This window comes from Amaranthus tricolor, chromosome 1, assembly GCF_026212465.1.
Source record: "Amaranthus tricolor cultivar Red isolate AtriRed21 chromosome 1, ASM2621246v1, whole genome shotgun sequence".
NCBI lineage: Eukaryota > Viridiplantae > Streptophyta > Magnoliopsida > Caryophyllales > Amaranthaceae > Amaranthus > Amaranthus tricolor.
This window is the reverse complement of record NC_080047.1, coordinates 31422312-31431207: the sequence shown is the minus strand read 5'-3', so window position 1 is coordinate 31431207 and position 8896 is coordinate 31422312.

The following is an 8896-nucleotide window of genomic DNA, read 5'->3' as shown; positions in this document are numbered from 1 at the left end:
AGAAGCATTCAAAGTGGGTGAGAAAGGTGAACTAAGAATGAATGGAAGATTATGTATACCAGACAATATTAAGCTGAAAGAAGATATATTGAAAGAAGGACACCAGGGAATGTTTCACTTACACCCTGGTAGAAATAAGATAATTGAAGAATTAAGAAAACTATTTTGGTGGAAAGGTGTAACATCCCGGAAAAACTCGGATCGTTAAAAGAGAGATTTTTATATTTTAAAAGAAAACGAAGCAGGATCCGAGTTTAACCAAGATGTCAAAAAGGCACGAGAAAACGAAATTTTTAAAGTTAAAACTTGCGGATCGAGTTCTACTAGAGTTATTGTAGATTAATTAGTGATATCGTAGTCTTAGCAGCGGATAAAAGATATGAAACCAAAAGTCCAAGGAGTACATCTCGAGAGCGAAGTCACCTCTTGAATAAATCCATTTCTAAAAAGCTAATAAAGTTCAAAATTAAAATCCTTTCGTACTCTATCTCTTTTATTCTTCAGATGTAATCCTCACTCCCCAGCCTGCAACTTAACTCACTGCTAGTTATTAACCCCGAAAGGAAAAACAACATCATCGTAGGATCGTTAAGATCAAAGGTACACGTCAGCAAAAACATCTCTTATAACATTAACATTATAGCATAAAGCACAATGGCAACTTACCATACGTCGGCTACAGTTCAATATTTACTTTTTAATAAATTCCAAATGATTCATTGAGTTAGTCAGCCATACTGCTGTACTTTTCCGGCCATACTGCCGAACCAAACCCCAAACTTCCGGAGTAAGACAATACATTAGGGGGAGCTAAACCCTAAGCAAGTCTCTACCATAGGCAACATGCCTTACTTCGGTGCCCATGGTTAAGTATGCATACCCCCGTGGTGGCTCATAATGCCCCCACAAACCGCGAGTAAAATCTTTCCACCAATCGACGTCATACTACGTCTACTTTAAAGTTAGTGAGGTCATTCTACCTCTACTCATCAAGTTATTGAAATCATATCTCTTGAATAAGAAAGCATAACATCACCTTCACACTTTATTCAATATATTATTATTATTATTATTATTATTATTATTATTATTATTATTATTATTATTATTATTATTATTATTATTATTCCTTTATAACAACCAATCCACGATATACAAAGTTTTACTGCGTGTACGTACCTTAAGAAAGCAAAAGCAAATCTTAAATGAACCTATCAACTTCCCGTCACGAATCGACTTCCTACACGATTCAATCGTACATACGGGAATAAGCATATATTCACACTTTCTCAAACCACAATCAAGGCACACACACACACACACACACACATCTAACATCAAGCCACACTTGCAAACTATTCATGATCACACAACATACTTCATCACAACATAACATCCAATAAAATTTAGATTTAGTATTCTGTCCAGAACAGTATGTTAACACTGTCAAACTTAAATTCCGACTTTACCGTTGCGTCCGGAAGGCGTCAAAACCCCTGGGTACCAATTTTCATAATTCATAATATACTTTAAGTATTTTTAACCTATTTTCAAGCCAAAAAGTGTCCCAAAAACAAATTTTTTTACCATTTTTCTAACCCTACGGGATTTACCAAAATTTCATCAACAAATGAAATCCAAATGGTACATTGCCTATTAAATATCAATGACCAAATTTATATAATTGTTATGAACCATCTTTGAGATTAAATTCATTATTCAACAATAATTTTATTAACCACACACATTTTTTTTACATGAACATTCATATTTATATATAAATTTCAAAATCACCCATCACACAAACCAATCCTATTCTTCACATATATGCATATCTAAAAACTCTAAAAAGAAACATTCTTCATCAATTTAGATAGAAAAATACATCCCAAAATCATACATGAAATTTTAAATTCTTAAATTAAACGTGAATTATAAGATAAAACATATAATAATCATAGAATTTTAAATTAAAACTTAAGAATCAACATAGATTAAGAATTACACTTACAATTGTAAAGGAAAACACCAAATGATGAAGTGTAATGGAGTTAGGAATGTGGATTAGAAGGAATTTTGAAAGGATATGTTTTTTTTTGTCCTTGGGAACTTTAGAAATGAAAGGATGTCAAAATGAAAATGATTAAGAAATTAAGAAGGGTTAATTATACGGGATTAACGCCTTGATCCTTCATTACCCTAAGGGAGTTACAAGCTCCATCAAGAGTCCCTCCTATTTTTTTTTCTTTTTTGAAAATAAAAGATGGGTTAAGGAAATGTTTGGGCCCAAATAATTCTAATTGCCAAAACGGATTTCAAATCTCATAATCAAGCCCAATAATAAATTATATATATATATATATATATATATATATATATATATATATATATATATATATATATGTATATATATATATATATGTATATATATATATATATGTATATATATATATATGTATATATATATATATATATATATATATATATATACATATATATATATATATATATATATATATATATATATATATATATATATATATATATATATATATATATATATACATATATATATATATATATATATATATACATATATATATATATATATATATATATATATATATATATATACATATATATATATATATATATATATATATATATATATATATATATATATATATATATATATAATATTACTAGTAAATTATTAAATATATCGGGGAAAAAAATATCGGGAAAATATCGGGGTGTTACAGACCCACCCCCTTAAAAAGGTTTTGACCCCAAAACCACACTTATCATAACACATAACCACAAAACAAGTAAAACGAAGTTAATCACTATACACACATACACAAAGCAACCCAAAACATAAATCGCACGAAAATCCTATCCCCTTCTACCCCTCTTAACGAAGTTACGTCCCCGTAACTTACTAACCTGAGAGAAAAGGTGAGGATACTGCTCTCGCATGGAGTCTTCCGTCTCCCAGGTTGCCTCTTGTGAGCGGTGATTGGACCATAATACTTTAACCATGGTGATATCCTTCCGACGAGTACTACGGACCTTCTTATCCAATATCCGGACAGGCTGTTCCTCATAGGTTAGGCTCTCATCAAGTTCTAACGGCTCTAGATCTAATACACGAGAAGAGGCTGCGACGTAACGTTTCAACTGAGAAATGTGAAAAACGTCGTGCACCTTACCCAGAGCATTAGGCAATGCTAACCGATAGGCTAACTTCCCTACTTTCTCCACAATGTCATAAGGACCTATGAAACATGGGCTTAACTTTCCACGAGCACCAAAGCGAACTATTCCTTTCATGGGAGACACACGAAATATAACCTTGTAACCCACTTCAAATTCATCAGGCCGACGTCGGAGATCGGCGTACGATTTTTGTCTATCTTGGGCTGCTTTTATTTTCTCGCGAATTAACTTTACTTGTTCAATCATTTGAACAAGCATATCAGGTCCTAAGGTGACAGATTCAGTAAAATCATCCCAGCATACAGGACTACGGCACTTACGACCATAAAGTGCTTCAAACGGAGCCATTTGAATCGTAGCTTGGTAACTGTTATTATAAGAGAACTCTACCAGATCCAAATGTTCATCCCATGAACCTTGCCATTCCATGGCTATCGCTCTCAACATGTCCTCCAGTATTTGATTGACGCGTTCCGTCTGACCATCGGTCATTGGGTGGAAGGACGTACTATGAAGAAGGGTGGTCCCTAACGCTTGTTGTAGTGATTTCCAGAAATGTGACAAATATTGAGTATCCCGATCAGAAACAATAGTACGAGGTATTCCATGATAGCGAATCACGTACTTAATATAAGCACAAGCAAGTTGTTCCATATCCCACTTACAATTCATTGGAATAAGCCCTAAATTTATCAGACCTTTTGAAATTTTGAAAAGAGTAGGAGAAGTGGTATACGAACTAGCTTTACCCCCGAGTTTAGCTAGAGTTCATAATGTATTCCATGTTTCTCAGTTAAGAAAGTATATCTAGGACCCATCACATGTGTTAGTTCACAAACCCCTCCAAATTGATGAAACCCGGCTTATGAAGAAAGACCAATTAGAATTTTGGATCATCAAGTGAAAAATTGAGGAATAAAAGAATACCTCAAGTTAAAGTGCTATGGTCGAACCATCATGACGAAGAAGCAACTTGGGAAAACGAAGCTGATATGAGAAAACGTTATCTCCAGTTGTTCTTTTAGGCTCAAGTTTCGGGACGAAAATATGTTAAGGAGGGAAGAGTTGTAACATGTTCAATCATCGTTTCGTTTTATTATTTTTAATTTGGTTTCGAATTTTATTCCAATTGTTCTTAAGCTCTTGAGTTTTATATACACTTTTTTTATTTCTCTTAGATTAAAATATTAGGTTTAAATTATAAGTTTTTGTTTTTTATTTGGTAATTTCATTTTTTTCTCTCCCTCGGTTTAATAATTATATTAATAATTATATTGTATTTTAAATATTAAGTCAAGCTAAATTACCTATAATAACTTAATCTTTTTATTTCCTATATTATTTTATGATAAAAAAAAAGATAATAATAATAATAAAATAAAATAAAATAAAATATCTTAAAAATCTTTTGAGTTGGGGGAAAGTAGACCTTGGCATGATTTAAGGATTTTCATTTTTTTGCCTTATCTCCTAAATTACTTACCCATGAAGAAAAATTAAACTAATAAATAAACTTTACAAGTTTTAGCCTATATATACAGCAAAAGCTACGTGGGATAAGGAAAGGAAAAAAAAAAAGAAATCCTAAATTCATTCGTAAAAAAAAATCTCAAAAAATCCTACAAAAATTTCTACAAATCCTCAAAAATTTCCTAATAATAGTATTTAGTATTACATATAGAAATTCAAGGGGAGGAAGCTAATTTTCTAGCTAGAAATTCTACAAATAAGGAAACCGATTAATAGTGAAATTATTAAGAAATAAATTCTTACATATATTTATTTACATAAAATTATGTCCATAAATTTTATGTGTTTATGATATGTAAATTAAATTTTCTGTAAATTTTGGTGATTTAATTCATTGCAAATTAATTTATATGATTTATTAATTTCCTAAAACCGCATAATTTGAAATAATTTTAATTAAAATAGTAAATATTAATAATTTTAAACAAAATTTTTTCTGCACATAAATATATACGAGATATAATTTGTGTATTAATTTTGTGAATTATAGTTGATTATAAATATTATTATAAATTTTTGCTAAACAAATGCATAAAATAAGGAAATTCAGAATTTGGTTTAAAAATATATAATTCTGGAAAAATAATTTATTTTACTGTTACTGCACATTTATTTTTTATTTAAATAATTTTTGTGAAATTTTTTGATATTTAAATTTTAAAGAAATAAATTAATAATCTAAATTGTTATAATAGGCGAAAAGATAGAAAAGTGAAAAACATAATTAAAATTATGTTATTTTCGTGAATAAAAATATACACAAACTCATTTAATAATAATTTAACTTTTAAAATATTTTGTTTGGATTTTAATCTTAAGGAAATTAATTATTCATGTACTAAATCTAAAACTAATATATTAAGAAATTAATGAAATAAAATAAAATATTATTTTCTAAAAATTTGGATAAATGGGCTAGGATCTATAATATACCCAATATGTCCCTTTTAAGATATTTTTAGTATTTATTTATGATGGAACTATTTATTTTATCATTTATGATAAATAGACATTTAAGAAATTGATTTAATAAAGCTAATTGGAAATTAATCTATAAATAAATACTAAAGACCCATTTAAGTTTTTATTTAGTCTAATAATAAATGATTATTTATATTTAAATTGTTATAAATTTATTTTCTACTATATGTTATTGTAATATTGCATTTATATGAAAACAGTAACATGATAATAAAAAAAAGACTTGATAGTAAGGAAATGCCGAACCATGCTTCCGGCATGTAATAAATGGGACGTGTTTTCCGGCACGTAAAAGACGGCGAACATAGTAAGGTTATTTAGCCTGACCTATGGCTCGAGCAACATTGTACTGGAGGAGTGATGACTCCCACTAAGTTAGGGGTTTTGGTTTACTTCACCCTAACAGGCCCTTACGTATATCAAACAAAGATCATATGTGTTTCATTCATCAAATAAGTAATCGAATACCATGCCCTAACACTCAAGCAGAAGTGTTAGTAAACCACGCCTAGTACTCAAGCAGAAGGACTAGAAGTTATATATATATAATTAACAAGAAAAAAAATGAATCCTCTATATTGCATAAATCCTTTTACATATTACTCATTGAAATGCACATATTTATATACTTGTATTATGATGGCAAGTTTTTATACTCGGCTTATCAGCTGACCAATTCCTATCGGCTGTTCCCTTATAATGGGTGTAGATGCTGCAGGTGACTTTACATCAGGTTATTAAGAAGCTATTGTATCGTCTATGTGATATTAGGGTATAGTATGTATGTAATTTATATAATGGGTATATAATAACGATAATTGTGTATTAAAGCAGAATGTAATATGTAAAATTATATTTTAATGATTTATGTTTTATTTGTTTTTTTGAAAATATTGTTTTTCTTTATTAGTAGACTTCCGCTTTACCATTAGTTACTATAATATTATATTAAACTTATATTTAGGAAAGAACAGTTTGTTAGAGACATGTTTGAGCTTAAGAAATGCATATTTAAAGGAAAATCAAATAGATACTATTGTTTGAGAAATACATAGAGTTGGTTTATGAAGTAGAATACTTCACTTTAGTAGTTATGAACTAAAGTTAAACAAGTTTTAATGCATAGCACCAAGAGTGTTCAAAAGTCGTGCACAATATAGATAGCCCAAAAACAATCAAATCAGAACGTCAGTTAATGGTGTCATCTGGAGCAGAGTCACACGGGAGCAGTTCAAAGTCTAACCGGCACCGCACATGAAGATCACGTCCTTTCACGCTTGGTGTTGGTGCACTCACTAAGGATGATTAAGCTGAAAATGGGTGCCAGTGAGATAGCCTGATCAACAGTTAAGGCAGGAGTTGAAAATGTCTGTGGACTGGCTTCCTTTAAAGGTGGCAAAGAATTGAGAACATCTTTTTTTTAGCTCTAGATCCTCTGATAAAATGTTGTATTGGAGTTGCTTAGGCTGTGCCTGAAATTCTTGTGATGCAGCAAGTTCAAATGCAATCGATTTCAACACCCACTTTTAGACGCCGTTTTTTTATAGCGCAGTTGTGGGTCCTATTTCAATGCCTATTGCCTTATCTTTTAATGAGTTCCTATCTCTTCATTTGCAGTAGTCTCGTCCTAATTATGCAAACATGTATATATATTAATAATTATGTTTATGAATATGCATTTAAAAAACGTAGATTTAGAATTCTTACATAGGTTGTGGGAGCGTATAAATCATCAATGCTTTTTCCAAACAGCTTTGCAACATCGTTATTGAAGGCTGTGAGATTAATACAACCTGTGTTATCCACAACATCGAATGTTAGAGCTAACCTACAATGTGATAAAAAGAAAAAGTAAGATGCAAGAAACATGAACATCAATGCCAATTCCATGTTAACCAATTAATGGCAGCGCTAATGGTACACATCAAAGGGAAATAGTGGATAAGTAGCAAAGTTGTTTATCTAAGGCAAGTTAAATTATACAGAAAGGGTAAAAGCATAAATAATAAACATGATGAATTTCTAAATATTATGAGACCTGGGCACAAAAACAGAGTCTTTCTTGTGACACCATTGACAGCTAAAGACTTTATACTTGTCGGTGTTTGTTTTCTTGTTGCATGATTCACATCCTAAAAATTTGCGAATGTCATCATATTTGCAACTCGAGACGAATGCTTTGATACAGTACCACTCATCTTGGATTGTTTTTTGAGCCTGCACAATGTAAAAGCATTGTAGCTTGGTAGAGTTTATTTATTGCACAAGTAAAACAATGGGCTTCCATTGACAATGTAAGTACTCTAATTGTGGTAAAGAAACGGATTTCCAAAAGTTAAGGTAACTATGCTAAGCAATGGAAATTATGAGGTTGTACCTTTTTTTCTTAATAAAATCAATTATTGTGTAGCGGCGCTGTTGTGGTTGTGTTTGAGTTTGCTGGATCTGTGTCTTTCGTTCATTAAGTAAGCTTCTATGTGTTGAGGCTCTATATAAATAAGAAAGCCTTGTTAAGATAAGGCATCGCAATTTAATTAAAGGAAATATTTCATCCTAACAGCAATAGTAGTTTGAATAATAGTGTACATTAAGTGAACAAAAAGTAGCATGCAGAATTAGTAAGATAAAGAAACAGACTAATCGCAAAACTAACCAATGGCTGAGGTGCACTACCTTTTCCCCAGTTGGTGTCACTATGAAGGTGGAGGACATTGTTGATAAGCCAAAGCCTATTATGGTTAAAAAGAAAGGTGGAAATTGCAACAAAAAGAGTAAATACTCATTGTTACACAAGATAGTCATAGAATATAACCACAGTTGAGTAAAGCTTAACCTTTGTGTGAAGTAACTTTTAGAGAAGTAAACCCAATAATAGGATATGATAATGGTTTTTCTTTAAAGAATTCGGCCAAATCATTCCATGCAGAGACTGTCAAGCGTTGATGAGAGCTGTTTTTGTTTTTTTTGAATAAACACACAATGTATGTTATTAGTATTAATCCATGAAATGAACAACCACTTCTGGTTTATAGAATACCTGTGATCTGTAATAAGAATTTCACACACATTGCTTTGCTGACTAAAAGCTGCATTTATTGTGCATACATCGCTAACAAACAAGAAAATGCAGAGTACATCTAAAAAATACAAAACTGTCATCTTTTTT